The sequence below is a fragment of the Macrotis lagotis genome, chromosome 2 (genome assembly GCF_037893015.1).
Source record: "Macrotis lagotis isolate mMagLag1 chromosome 2, bilby.v1.9.chrom.fasta, whole genome shotgun sequence".
Taxonomy (NCBI): domain Eukaryota; kingdom Metazoa; phylum Chordata; class Mammalia; order Peramelemorphia; family Peramelidae; genus Macrotis; species Macrotis lagotis.
The window spans coordinates 237,043,540-237,059,620 of NC_133659.1; positions in this window are offsets into that span (position 1 = coordinate 237,043,540).

A 16,081-nucleotide genomic window follows, 5' to 3' on the forward strand; every position below is an offset into this window, starting at 1 on the left:
CAACTTGTACAAATTCATTCTGGTTACAGTAAGGTATTTTACTTAATCTTTGGATAGTACTTGACAGAAAAAAAGAGAGGGACCATATTCATTAGACAGCTATTTGTCTTTAGGAAAAGTATAAGGGAGTATGCCAAATTTGAGGAGAGCACAATAGTTGGGGAAACCCTCATTTATCAAGAACTTGTATCATTTTAAATATTTCAGTTTTAAAATCCATCCAATCAGAAGAGCTTTATTTAGGAAGTATATATTTTCTTCCTTTTCCTTTGATTTCTTCTAGTTCCTCAGTTTTTAAAGATTGTTGTTCACATATCAGCAATGTTTGACTCTTAATTCTTGCCTCCATTTGGATTTTTCTTGGCAAAGATACTAGAGTAGTTTACCTTTTCCTTCTCCAGCTCATTTTATAGATGAGGGACTAAGACAAACAAGGTAAAATGACTCGCCCAGGACCACAAGTATCTGAGGTTATTTTGAACTCAGAAAGATGAGTCTTCCTGACTTTAAGCCTGGTCTTACTTCCTTAGTATTGGGATACATTGTACCACCTAGCTGTCCTTTTAAAGATTTTCAGTATAGTAAATACTTTGCATCTTGCCTGTAATGTGAATTTACATTGAAGACACAATATTCTATGTTCATCTTGCACTGATTTTTGACCTCTTAAGTTATATGAAAGAGCTATGTTACCACAGATGACTGTTTGGCAAACTTTGCTGATTGTTTTATGGAGAACCTTACATACTTGCTATATCTGAGAAAAGTAATAAAATATTTTTAAGAAATCAAATGTTTTGCTGTTCTGAAATAAGAAAGTTATATTATTAAATATTTCATTCACCCCTTCTCCTGTGCTTCCCCTTCCCCCTACTGTTGTAGTTCACTGTAATTATGGTGCTTAAATAGAAAAGAGAAACTGAATAACATCATTTTCTCAAAATTAAACATTTTATTTTTTGAAAATCCACAACATATTTTGTGACTTGGATGTTTTACTGCCACCCAGAGTTCATTTTATCTGTTTTACTTTAGAATTTCTATCGAAAGAAGATTAAATCTGAATATCAAGTCATTTCCAATGAAAGTTACTTTCCTTCTCTTCTCCCCTTCCCCCCCCCAAAAAAAAAGTTGTTCACTTGGTATGAAATTGTCCAGTCTGCAGTCTACAGATTATGTTTCTAAAAGACAAATGATGAAGCCTGATGAAGCTGGAACAAAATGAGAGAAACAACGTATGGGTTTGTTTTGCTTGTTTTCTACTTATTTGCCACAAGAGAAGCTGGAACATTTTTGTCTCCTGCTAAATCCAGGCTACTACATATGCCTCTCATGGAGTAAGTTTGAGAGTTTGGGGTATCTCCATTGGATCAAGCCCCCACCAGTTACATTCCCCTTTACCTAGCACCCCAGTTCCATTTAACATGAAATAGCTTTTATAGAGGTAGATTTAATTCAAAGATATGGGAAAAACATATATACAAGCCTTTTCCTCTACCACTGGGTTATATGTTATATGCTTTCACATAGCACCTCAGAATTTGGGGACATAGGCTCAAACTTAGCTCAGTTCCATATAGAATTGTCTCCCCAAACTTATGTCCAAAAGTGGCCTGACTGTTGGATCATCTTTAGTTCAGATTTCTCTGGCATGGGCCCAAAGATCACTTCTATGAGAAGTTGATTCCAGACTGGTTGTGAAATGGGCTTAGAAGATCATCTTTATCAAGAAACATCATGGAGATTTCACTTCTTTGACCTTGAAAAGGACAGATGAAATTATTTTTAGCATCTAATGGGGAAGAACATCCCAAGATTTTTTTTCCTCACCAGAACATGAGCTGAAGAGTCATTCCCCAAGAGTGACTTGTTAATACATACAATTAATAAACATTTAAGTGTCTACAACATTCCATGAACTGAGCTAAACGTGGGAAATGCAAAGAAAGGCAAAAGACAACCCACTTTCAGGGAGCTCACAATCTAATTGGGGTAGACAAGAAACTGAACAAGTGAACAATACAGGATGATTAGGAAATAATTGAATTAGAGGGAAGGTGCTAGAATTAAGGGATAAGGAAAAAAATAAGATAATGTGTGAAGCACTTTACCAGTACCTCACTTGATCCTCCCAACAACACTGGGAGAAAGGTGTAAATATGATCTCCATTTTATACTTGGGGAAACTGAGGTAAACAGTTAAGTGATTTGCCCAGGACCACATGACTAGTCTGAGCTGGATTTGAACTCAGATCTTCTAGACTTCAGGCCTAGCTAGCATTGTGCCATCTAACTGCCACCTGATGATGGCTTCTTGTGAAGGGGGAGCGGTTTAAACAGAGATTGAAGCCAGGAGGAAGAAGGGAGAGGGCATTCCAGGTATGGGAGTTGTTCAGTTGTTCAGTCAGGTCTGACTCTTCATGACCCTGTGGTCCAAAGCACCCTGGACTTTTTTGTCTTCCACAATTTCTTGAACTTTTTCCAAGTTCATGTTCATTGTTTCCATGATTTTATCTCTCCATTTCTCCTCTGCCATCCCCTTTACATCAGTCTTTCCCAACATTAGAGTCTTTTCCAGTGAGTCTCATCTTATTAGGTGGCCAAAGTATTTATGCTTCAGCTTCAGTCTTTGACATGCCAGTGAATAGTCTGAATTTCTTTAAGTATTGACTAATTTGATCTCCTTTCTGTCCAGCTAGAGAAAATGCCTAGAATCAGGAGCTGGAGTATTTTGTTTAGGGAAAATCAAGGAAGTTAGGCGTGTCACTGGATCAGAGATTGATACAAATACAGTGAAGTGGGAGCTGATAAGATGTAAAAGGTAAGAAGATTGGAAAGGGGAGGAGCAACTTATTAAGGATTTTGAACACAAAACATGATTTTATGTTTGACCCTGAAGATGACAGAGAGCCTCTGGAATTTATTTAGTTAGACCATTCTTTAGAGAGATCACTGAGAGCTGTATGGAAAATGGACTAGAGTAGAGAGACTTACAGGAAGATTAATCAACTATTGCAATAGTCTAGGCAAGAGGTGATGAGGACCCGCAATAGGGTGGTGGCAGTGTCAATGGAGAAAAATGGGAATGTTATAATGGAAAAATGAGCAAATCTGCAATAGATTCGATATGGGAAATTGGAGTGAGAGAGAAACTTAGGAAGTAGGCTGACAAACCTTTTTAAATATTTCCAAAACCAATTGAAAAAATTCTCTTAAAAAAATAACAAAAGGAGTGATTTATAAGGAAAACAACAGATACAGAAGAGCACTATTGTTACAGCTGTGATTTAGTCTAGTCAATTTGTAAAGCAATTTAGAACAATGCCCAGAAAGTGATCAACTATGCATGCTCTTTGACCCAACTATATGCTACTATTAGGAACCCCCCCAAAAAAAAGTAAAGAAAGAAGAAAAAAAATCCCTATATACAGAAATATTTATACCAGTTCTTGATAGCAAAAATTTGGAAACTAAAGGGAATGGATAAAACAAATTGTCATATAAGACTATAATGGGATGTTAATGTACCCTTGGAATTGACAAAATAGTTTCAGAGAAACTGGAAGACAAGTATTGACACATAGTGACACGAGCAGAATTATGTACAGCTAATTAAGTACAATTTATGCAATAATAATATTATAGAGAAAAGCAACCTTGGAAAGCTTTAGCTCTCTGATAACAATGATAATGCAGAGAGATGAACACACCCCTATTTTCCCCTCATCTTTCTGCATTTTAAGTTCTCTCCTCTCTGGCAGGAGATGAGTGGCATATTTCATCTTCAATTCTCTGTACATTTTTTTTTGTCTTTTGGTTTTTGCAAGGCTTTGGGTTTAAGTGACTTGCCTAAGGTCACACAGCTAGGTAATTATTAAGTGTCTGAGGCTGAATTTGAACTCAGGTCCTCCAGACTCCAGGGCTGGTGCTCTATCCACTGCGACACTGAGCTACCACTCTGGACATTTTGGTACATGACTAATACAGGGGTTTGTTTTGCCAGAATATACAGATATGTATTGAAGGTTAATTTTTTTCAGTAAAAAAATACTTTTAAATAAAATTGAGGGTTAATATAAGAATAATTGAGGGATACATTTTAGTTTCAAAAACTCCACTTTTTAAATAGAATCTTGTCTTTGATGCAGAAAACAGGAGCCGTTATCAGATTGTCTTTGCATCCACCACAGGTTCTTCAAGGAACTTGTTTAATATATCTCCATTTCTTCAACTCCTTAGTGTCCTCCACAGGAAGAGAATACATTAAGCTAGGAAGGTCTGCTCATGTCCTATGTGCTCATTAAAGAACAGATAGATTTTATTGGGAAGGGGTTGGGGAATAGATAGGGGACATTGTAGTGGTGCAAAAAAGAAAGAAAAGAGCATTGGGAACATTTGAAAATATTCAGGAGAAAGAAGTTCAGAAAGTGACAAAGATCAACAGGATAACATTAGAGTTGTTTTATACCTCTAGATTTATAAATAATATAAGTACATGTATATCTTTCTAATTCTGTTGTCTTCATTTATCCATTTATCTGTCATCTATCTATTTTTGAATGTACCTTTGATTTCAATGATGTGGAGAGTTCCTAATGAAGAACTTCCTTATCAATAAATACCGTGCAATACAGAGACAGCATAAAGAATAAAGAGTTGGCATTGGCAAAAGGAAGATGGGTTAAAGTCTAACCATTGTTATTGATATTCTGAGACAGGGAAAGTCATTTAACCTCTCAGTGTCCAACGTTTAAAGACCACTGTATAAGTTGAAGAGAAGGTTTTGGTAGAGGAAAGGTAATGTGTATTTTAAAAAAATCATATATAAGATTTACATAAAGTTTCATTTGGTTCCATATACAATTTTTTCTGTTCTTATATATTGAAACATTAATGCTTGTTGATCTTTGTCACATTCATAATTTAAAAAAAAAGAAAATTTGAAATAAAAAAGACAGACTTGACCTAATTGTTGCATTGACTAGACTTAAGTCTGTGCTTGACTCAACAGAACTTAGAATCCTGAGGCTTTGAGTTGATTGAGAAAAGAATTGTAAGTATTCACTAGAAAAAAATTTCACCTTGCAGCTGCAATTTATCAAAGTAACATAAGATGGCAGTGGCAGCTTAGAGAAGAATCGGTTTAGTGAGGAGTCCACACAGAAGTAATGCCAGTAACAGTCTTGAAGATAGCATTACCTGTAAGCATCTGCTTTAAAGGTATTTCAGCTGGGTTGCAATCCCTTCTGAATGTTTCTCCCACTGCCTTACTCCAAAGAATCTTAAAAAAAAAATCCATATGGCATAGCTCTTATAGTCTCTTAAGGGCTAGGAAGAATCCCAGCAATCCATTAGGCACAGTTCTTAAATCAAGAGAAGGGACTCAGATCCACCAAAGCTAGTGGAACAGTCTAGGACCCAGAATTCAAGAGTCTAGGGAATAGTACCAAATCATCAGAACTGCTACCCCTGAAACTGTCATGGAAAGGAGAAATCATTGTGGAGAATGGGTCTATCTTCTTCATCACTACCAGCTCACCAATTACTTAAATTAACAAATAGTCACAAAAGCTCTGGAAGTAGCAGCAGCAACAGCCCTCCCCATTCCCCAAATGGTCCTGTTTCCTAATCTATCTCTCACAGCTATTATTTGAGGAAGCTAATCCTATGGAGAAAGGACCAATGATCCCCATCATCGGCCATCTAACTGCTAACTCACAAGGCCAGCAAGTAAATTTAGCTGAAGAACTAGCATACTTTGAGAGAGATATAGGAGGCAACATGTGTCAGGCATACCAGGTCATCACCACTATCTTGATTATCACCTTCTCTTGGACCCTGGTAGGTACAATTTTGGATCTTGTATCCAAGAGGCTTTGAAGTGATAATGCTTCTGGCAATGCAAACTATTCTGGATAAAATTCTTCCCATTGGGTGAAAAGATTCTCAATTTAAACATGTAAAATAAGGAAAATTTCCACATACATGGCATGACACAAAAAGAACTGATGAATATTTTGTTTTATAATATTTACTTTTAAAACAATATTTAGCATCATTAAATAGAAAATAGTTAATATGTAATGATATTTATAATGTATAAAATTATACTTTTATAATTTTTTTCTTTTAAATTTTAAAATGGATGTCATAAATTCCACATATTATTTTCCAAACTGATCTGTATGTCTAGTCTTCCTTCTGAGCTTCCTTCTATTCTCTTCTGTGCATTTTTAAAACTGTTTCAATGGTCCTCTTTTTTTGACGTCACTATTGCTACCCTCCTTTCCTTTTCACCCTTAATTAAAATTTAAATTTAAAGAAAAACCCCATGTAACAATAAAGATAGCCAAACAAAAATAAATCCACATAGTAACCTCTTCCAAAAATGCATGTCTCCTTCTGTAACTTGTGTTCCTTGAATTCACCATGTCTCTGTCAGGAGATAGGTAACTTTCTTTATCATAGGTCTTTTGTTTTTTGTTGTTGTTGTTGTTGTTGTTGTTTTTTACAAGGCAATGGTGTTAAGTGGCTTGCCCAAGGCCACACAGCTAGGTAATTATTAAGTGTCTGAGGCTGGATTTGAACTCAGGTACTCCTGACTCCAGGGCCAGTGGTGCCACCTAGCCACCCCCTCATATGTCCTTTGGAGAAGTGACTGGTCATCACTTTGATCAGAGTTCTCACATCTTCCAAAGTTATTTTTTTTTAACAATATGTAAATTATTCTCCTTGTTCTGTTCACTCTGCATTAGTTTTTACTCCTGGGCTTTTACTGAAATCATTTCCTTTATCATTTCTTATAGTGTAATAATATTCCTTTATGTTCATATGATACAATTTGTTCATCCATTCTCCAATTTGATGGGTGCCCCCTTAGATTACAGTTCTTTTACCTCTCCCTTACTTTTTTTTTCTTACTTTATTTTAACCAATCCCTTTCTTTTGCCTAATCTAGCCTACCATATCCTATTCTCCCTGCTGGATCAAGAAATTTGTTTTGCTGATGACAAGTCTTTTCCTTGGTATCATCTTCCCTTTTAAATATTCTTTATCTCCTCTTGCTTCTCTATCACATTTTATGTATTTTTACACCAATTTGTGTGTGTGCACAGTCTTTTGTCCAATCCCGATAAGAATGAGCTTCATCTGATGTCTACTCCTCCATGTTATTTCTTCCTTTCATGTTGAGTATACTTCTTGTGTACCACACTCTTTTTATACTATTTAATTTATTTTTTCTCTGTTCTCTGTTCACTTTTAAAACCATCAGAACAGAACCAGTCCACCTCCAAATCTTTTGTTTTTTCTTTTAATTTTCTTAATATCCCCTTTGAAGAAATTAAAATTCCAAAGAAACATTTGTTTCTTCTTCCCCTATTTGAATATTAGCACTGTATTAACATATAGCTTTGAATTGCTCAAATTTATCTCTTTGATTTTCCTTAACTCTGGTATTTCAAAGTTTCTACTGAGCTCTGATGTTTTTAATAGAAATTCTTGAAATCTTTTATCCCATTAAAGTTTCAATTTTGGATTAAATTAAAATATAGGGTAATTAATCTTGGTTATTAGCCTTTATTTTTTGCCCTTGGGAATATCATATTCAAAGTTTTCTTCTCATTTATAGTAGAAAGATCCAAACCTTGTGTGATCCTGAGTGATTCCTAAGTAATTGAATTTCTTTCTGACTGCTTGCAGAATTTTTTCTACCAGATCTCTGGTTTCCAATGAAGGTGGTAAGAGAAAAGATGATGTCATGCCCTCTGGGGGATGCTTTACCCATTGTACCATCTCCTTCCTGGTCTCCAAGAGTCACCTGCTGTTTTCTTAGAAGATAAGAATCATTCCAGACTTCTCATGAGAGAGGGTGACTTCTGACTGTTTCTTCTCAGGCACTCAATCTGCTCTTCAGCCTCCTGTGGGAAGACAAAAAAGATCATTCCGTTATAACCACTATGCTTTGCAGAGGTGAGGAGAAGGGTGCCACTCCATTCTGCTTCCAGAGTGAGCCGACTTGGGGGAAGGAGAGTATCACCACTCTTGCTTCAGGTTCTTGCTCCCTCACCCAAACTGCTCTGAAAGGACTCTGTAGTCCTTGTCCCTTACTCTTTCAATGGTTAAGGGAAGACATTTGGAATATTCCTTGCTCCCCATTGCCATATCCAGGTTCTTCAAGCATCACCATCACTTAGGAGCCTCTCCTCCTTTGAGGTTCATCCAATCCACATTCATCACCTAATCAAAATCCTGTTAACTATTGAATATTGATCTCTCAAACACTCACTCCTCTTTATTCCTCCCCTTCCTTCCATGGATCTCAATATCTATCTTTATAATAAGATAATTCTTTAGTAGTTTGGTTAATATAGCAATAAATAAGTAAATTAATACTGTCATTTTTATTACATATTGGCTGAATATGAACAATTAATATTTCTTCAACTATTTAGAGCTGTATTTGTGTGAAGAGTATTTGTAACTCTGTCCTTTGTTAGACAATTAGTCAAATTTATAGTGTTTACAGTTATTTTAAAAATTTCTCTATCTCTTCCTGTTAGAGTTTTTTGTGTTGTGTGTGTGTGTGTGTGTGTGTGTGTGTGTGTGTGTGTGTGTGTATGCTGATGACTTGTGTGGGCTTATTTTTTATGCTGCACTTCTTCTGAAGTTAATTCTTTTTTTTTTTTGCTTCTCAACTATCATTTTATTTCCCAGATTCTTTTCCGAAACATTTTCCTTTGATGAGTCTCAGTGTGCTCCCAATGGCTCTAATTTCTTTTTTTTTAGAAACAGATATTTTTTATTTAATATTCTCATTTTGTACAATTAATGTTATTTTTACATTAGTAAAATATTCTTGTTTAAGAGTAAACGAGATACCCCCTCCCCCCCCATAAATATAGACTTGCTTCAGCGATAAAGTAAAGGGGAGAGAAAAAAAATTAAAATTAAAAAAATAATAGTAATAATTGTAGGTATGGCCAGGTGGCGCAATGGATGGAGCACCAGCCCTGGAGCCATGAGCACCCGAGCCCACATCTGGCCCTGTACACCCAACAATCACCCAGCCATGTGATATGCAAGCCACCTGAACCCCACTGCCCTGCAGAAACCAAAAGAAAAAAGAAAAAAAAAGACCCAAAATAAAATAAAATAGTAATAATAGTCGGGGTGGCTGGATGGTGGACAGGAGCACCCAGGTCCCAATCCGGCCTCAGACACCCAAGGATCACCCTGCTATGCGGCCCCAGGCAGGCCACCCAGCCCCATTTGCCCTGCACCCCCCCTAAAAATAATAATAATAATAATAATAATAATAAATGTGCTTCAGTCTTTGTTCCAACACCAACAACTCTGTCATGGGTGGATCACTTTCTTTATGATAAGTCCTTCGCAAAAGTTACTTCCATATTTTTCCAACATTGCCATTGCTGATCTCAACTCCCTCCTTTGGTATTTCTCCACTACCATGTACTGTATTTTCTCTCTCTTTTCACTCTGACTCTGCTGTAGGCTGAGTGGCGCAGCATATAGATCCCTGGCCCTGGCCCTGGGGCCAAGAGGCCCCGAGTCCCCATACCACCCCTTAGGCCCAGAATCCACCTGGCCCTGTGGTCCTGGATAGGCCATCCAATCCCAGCCCCTTGCAATAAGTAAAAAAGAAAATGTGTTATATCTGACCACTCTCCCACCATGGTCCATCCTCTCCTCCATCACTCACATCCCCCCCTTCCCCCTGTTGCCCCCTCTCCTTCTTACTCCAAATGCCTATACCCCATTGAGTATACATGCTGTTTCCTCTCCTAGCCACCTCCTATGAGAGCGAAGTCTCCCTCATTCCCCCCTGCCTTTCCCTCTTCCACATCATTGCAACAGCTCATTATAATAAAGGAAAGTCTTATTATATCAAATATCCTGGCCTATTTCCCCCTCTCCTTTTTCTTTCTCCCATTACAGTTCCTTTTTTTTTCTATTAACTCTATTTTTACACCATATTTTATCTTCGAATTCAGCTTTCTCCTGTGCTTCAACTATAAAAGCTCCCTCTACCTGCTCTATTAACTGAGAAGGTTCATATTAGTATTATCAGTGTCATTTTTCTATACGGGAATACATGCAGTTCATCATCATTAAGTCCCTCATATTTTTCCCTTCTCCAATCTCTATGCTTCACCTGAGTCCTGTATCTGAAGATCAAACCTTCTGTCCAGCTCTGGCCATTCCAACAGGAACATTTGAAATTCCCCTGGTTCATTGAAAGTCTATCTTTTTCCCTGGAAGAGGACATTCAGCCTTGCTGGGTAGTTGATTCTCGGTTGCATTCCAAGCTCTTTTGCCTTCCAGTATATTATATTCCAAGCCCTACGAGCTTCCAATGTAGCTGCTGCTAAGTCCTGTGTGATCCTGACTGCAGCTCCATGGTATTTGAACTGTGTCCTTCTGGCTGCTTGTAATATTTTCTCTTTGACTTGGGAATTCTGGAACTTGGCTATGATATTCCTAGGGGTTGGTTTTTTGGGATCTCTTTCTGGGGGGATCGGTGGATTCTCTCCATTTCTATTTTGCCCTCTGCTTCTAGGATATCAGGGCAATTTTCTTGTAGTAATTCTTTGAAAATGATGTCAAGACTCTTTTCCTCATCATGATTTTCAGGTATTCCAATACTTTTTAAATTATCTTTCCTAAGTCTGTTTTCCATATCAGTTGTTTTTTCAGTGAGATATTTCATATTTTCTTCTAATTTTTCATTTTTTTGAAGTATTGATTCCTGATTTCTGGCAAATTCATCAATCTCCCTGAATTCTATTCTTTGTCTGAAGGATTTGTTCTCAGAGAGTTTTCTTATCTCTTTTTCCATCTGGCCAATTTTGCTTTTTAAAGCATTCTTCTCCTCCATAACTTTTTGAACTGTTTTATCCATTTGACCTAAACTGGTTTTTAGCATGCTATTTTCTTAAGCATTTTTTTGGATTTCCTTGACTAGGCTGCTGACTTCATTTTCATGTTTTTCCTGCATCTCTCTCCTTTTTTTTCCCAGTTTTTCTTCTAATTCCCTCATTTGATTTTCAAAGTCTTTTTAATCACTGTCATAGCCTGAGCCCAATTTCTGTTTTTCTTGGAATCTTTAGATGTAGGAGCTTGTGCTTCCTCATCTTCAGACTGAGTATTTTGATCCTTCTTGGGCTCATTTGCAAAATATTTCTCAATTGTATTCCTCTTTTTTCTCTGCTTGCTCATTTTTCCCAGCCTGCGCCTGTTTTGGGGTACTTCCTGCTCTTTTGGGACACTCCTACAAGGGTCTCAGTGTGTGAGGCTCTGTCCTCCCTCCTAGTCTGTAAATGACCATATGCATCCCCCTCTGCCACGGGGCTGAGGTGGGGGGAGGCCCTGCTGCTCTTGGGGGGCGGGGCTAGACTGCAATCAGGATCTGAATGTGGTCAGAGCCCCAGAGTCCTGTTCTTGGGGCTGAGGACAGAGCTCTGCAGTCTCTCTCTCTGTACTCCCTTCCCTAGGTTCAATGGGCTCATGCCCTGGGGGCTCCTGCTTATTGGCTCCGCCTGCTTCTGTTCCGGGATCAGTGCTGCCCTGAGGGCTGGGCTCCACATGCTCGCTCTGGCAGAGGTCCCCCGCTGTTCCCCCACTTTGTGCTCAGTGCTCCCCGGGGTGTAGCTCAGGAGATTCCCCTGCTGCTGTTAGCCACGGCTCCCAACACCCTGGGGCTGCCTCCTGGAGGCTGAAGTTCTTTCACTCCGGTGGGCCACCCCTCTGGCGGGCCGCCCCTCCGACCCCGGGAAGCAGAGCCTTTCTGCTCTTTTCCAGGTTACCTTGAGGAGAACTGCCTCATTGGGTCCCTCTGTGGGTTCTGTCTCTGGAAAGTTTAGTTAGAGTCCTTAGCTTAGGAGTTTTATCAGAGAGCGCCTAAGACTTGATCCTTTCTTGTCGCCATCTTGGCTCCGCCCCCTGAAGTTAATTCTTTCAATTATTTTGGTCATCTTTTTAGGATTTCCTTAAATAAACCATCATATCATCTGCAAAAAAAGATAGTTTTTTTTCCTCTTATTCTTTCAATTTATTTGTCTTCTCTTACTGCTATAATTAGTAATTCTAGAAGGAATTGCCACTCCACCACAGCTGGGGGTGGGGGGAGCCAGGATTCAGGAGGAGAGGAATTTGAATATGACCTCAGACACTTGACTCTTAGCTGTGTGAACTTGGACAAGTCACTTAATCCTTATTGTCTCACATCCTGGACCATTTTCAGCCATCCTGATTCATATCTGATTACAGGAACCAGATGACTCTGGAGGAGAAAGTGAGGCTGGTGATTTGCACAGCACCCTCCTCACTCAAATCCAATTCACATGCTTATCATGGCATCACCTCCTTGATATCATGGTCTTCTTTGAAGATGAAGGGGAAAGCGGCAGCAAGGTGGCACAGTGGATAGAGCACCATCCCTGGAGTTAGGACGACCTGAATTCAAATCCAGCCTCAGACACTTAATAATTACACAGCAAGTCACTTAACCCCACTGCCTTGCAAAAAAAAAAATGAAGGGAGGGAAAGAACTAATAACATTAGTAATTCTAGCACAATATTGGAAAGTAATGAAGATAAAAGAAAACCGTGCTTCAACACTGATTTTTTCAGAAGATTTCTATTTTACTTCATTATAAATAATACTTTGTTCTTGGGTTTAAGTAGATAACACCTCTCATTTTAAGAAAAGCTCTATTTATTTCCATGCTTTTTAGAGTTCTTTAATAGAATTTTAGTATTTTTCAAGTTTTTCCTACATTTGTTGAAATAATCATAATTTTTGCTGTTTGGTTATTGAAATGAATGATTCTTTTTCTAAAATAGGGTTATTTAAATATACTATGTCCTGTTATGATGATCTGAGTTTTTTATAATTTTTGTAAATATTCATCCACTTCATTTAAATGAAGTTTTTGTTGGCACATAGTTGGGCAAAATAGCTCCTAACATTTTAGTTTCTTCTTCATTAGTTTTGAATGAATATTTTTCATTTTTGATTTTGGTAATTTCCTTTCCTTTCTTCAAACCACATTAGTCAGTGATTTAATTTATTCCTGCTAGGTTTTTCCCCCTTCAAATAAATTCCCTCTTGGGGGCAGCTAGGTGGCGCAGTAGATAGAGCACTGGCCCTAGAGTCAGGAGGACCTGAGTTCAAATCCAGCCTCAGACATTTAATATTTGCCTAGCTGTGTGACCTTGGGCAAGTCACTTAAACCTATTGCCTTGCAAAAACCTAAAAAAAAATTAAATAAAATAAAAAAACCAGGTAGAAATAAAAAAAAACAACTCCCTCTCAGTTTTAATTCATTAGTTCAATGATATTTTTATTTTGTTTTGTTAATATTTTCCTTTTCAGAAATCCTTTACAGGATTTCTATTTTCACATTTAATTGAACGATTTTAATTAGTTGTTTAGAAAAACAACTAATGCAATTCTTACACTAGTCAATATAATCAAGGAAGCTGTTTTTAGTTTCATGCCCAATTAATTGATCTGCTCTTTCTTTCTTTTTACTGTTGCAAATATTTAGAGATATAAAATTTCCTCTAAATATTTCTTTGACTTCATCCCACAGATTTTGGAATGGTTATGGGAAATCTGGGACACTATTACATTGTTGATGGAGCTGTGAACTCAACCAACCTTTCTGGAGAGAAATTTGGATCTATGGCCAAAGGGCAACAAAAATATGCATACCCTTTGATCCAGCAATACCACTACAGGTCTACACCCTGAAGAGATGATGAAAAAGGGTAAAAACATCACTTGTACAAAAAATATTCATAGCACCCCTGTTTGTAGTGGCAAATAAAATTATTAATGATTTCTATGATTTTTTGATCCACATACTTTAGGATTAGATTATTTAGTTTCTAATTAATTTTAATTCATGTTGCAAAGAACCACTATTGAGTATAATTTTTTTAAATTGTCAGAAAAATAAATATTGTGTTTTTTTGAAATTTATGTATGAGATTTTATGGCCTTTTGTTGAAGGTACTATGCACAAGTGAGAATAGGTTCATTTCTTTCTATTCCAATTCAATATTCTTCAGAGGTCTATAATATCTAACTTTTTTCTAAATTCCCTTCTTTCTTTCTTTTTTATGGTTAAATTTATCCAGGAGAGAGGCAAATTGGTGTTCCCCCCCACCAATATAATTTTACTATTTATGCCATTAGGTATATCTATGTTCAGTACTGATATTAATTCATTGCCAATAGTATTTTTCACAAAAAATATATTTTTTCTTGTTTATCTTTTTAAATTAATTTTATTTTTGCTTTTGCTTTATCTGAAATTATGATTGCTATCTTGTTTTTAGTTCAGTTGAAACATAAGAGATTCTATCCCAGCCCATTATTTTAAGTCTGTGTGTCTCTTTCCATTTCAAGTGTGTTTCTTGTAAACTCCCTATTGTTGAATTCTGGATTCTAAACCATTCTGCTATTATCTTCCTTTTTTATGAGTTTGTTCACCCCATTTACATTCACATTGATAATTGTATTTTTCTTCATTCCATTTTCTTATTACTGTCCTTTTCTATTACCCTGTCCCCTCCTCAAAAGTCTATTTTAACTGTGACGTCTGCCTCCCTTAATATACCTTCTTTTTTTTTTAAATTCCCTCTGTTCTCTAAACTCCATTTTCTCATATTTCCCTGTTCGATAATATGTTGGGATTTTTTTTTTACCTATTTGCATGTGTTTGTTTTTTCTTCCCTCCCTGAACTGCTTCAGGGATTGAGGTACAAGTGTTGTCCACTCTCAGTGATAACCTTCACAATTCTTTGTATACCATTTTTGTGTGGGTGTAATTTTCCCCTATCTTATTTCTACCTGTCCTCTTCTTCACCTTTCCGATCTTCTTATGAGATCATCCCAATAAAATAAAATCATACCCAGACCCTGTCTCTAAGTGAACTCCCACTAAGATCAGTGATCAAAAGTTCTGATGAGTTACATGGATTTATATAAGATTTAAATATTATTTAAATTTAAATATTTAAATTCAAATTTAAGCAGTTTAATCTTGTTTTACCCCTTTTAATTTCTCCCTCATGCTGAACTTTTGATGCTTTTATTAAATCTTTTCTTTGTTAAAATTTCTTTTCAGTTCTGGTCTTTTCATTAGGAATTCTTGAAAAACTATTTTTTCATTACTATCCCTCCTCCCCCTGATTTATGGTTTTGTTGGACAGATTTTTCTTGGCTATAATCCTAGATCCTGCCCTCCAGAATATCATCTTCCAAGTCCTCCCTTCCTTTACAGTGATGAATGCTAAATCTTCTTTTTGCTTGATTCTGGCTCTTCAGAATTTGAATCCTTTCTTTCTCTATACTTTTGTATTTTTTCCTTGTTTTGGGAGTTCTGGATTTGGACTACAGTACTCCTGGCAGTTTTGATTTTGGTGTCTCAGGAAGTGACCAGTGAATTCTTTTGATTTCTACTTTGCCTTTGATGCTAAGATATCTGAGAAGCTTTCCTCTATAATTGCTTTTTTGGTGTCGATCAACATGCATTTATTAAATGCTTACTTGTGTCAGACTCTGTGTCAAACAGTGTTACAAAGATAGTCTCTGCTGTTGAGTTCACAGTCCAACCAAAAGAGACATCTATATACAAAATAGATACAAGATAATTTGGTATTGTTGGGGAGGACACTCATATATGTTAGGGATTAAGAAAGTCTTTCTATAACAGTGATGATTGAGCTGAGCCTTGAAGGAAAGCAGAGCCTCTATGAAATAGAGACAAGGAATGATTGAAGTGAAGAGAAGGTGATGGATGAAGAGTGGGGAAGAGAGATGGAGGGGCACATTTGAAAGAAAGTATTTCTAAATTTTGGGGAGGCTTTCAATTGTGATGGGATCTGGGAGATGTGCTGCTCCATGACCTCTTCCCTTAAGGTAAGACAAAATTGTGACTTGGGGCTTTGCTTTTTTCTGCCCTTTACCTTTACCCTTCTCCCCAGTCTCTGATCCAGGTTGGCAGTAGGCTATCCATACAGTCTACTTCTAACTTTGAAGGAGGTCTGG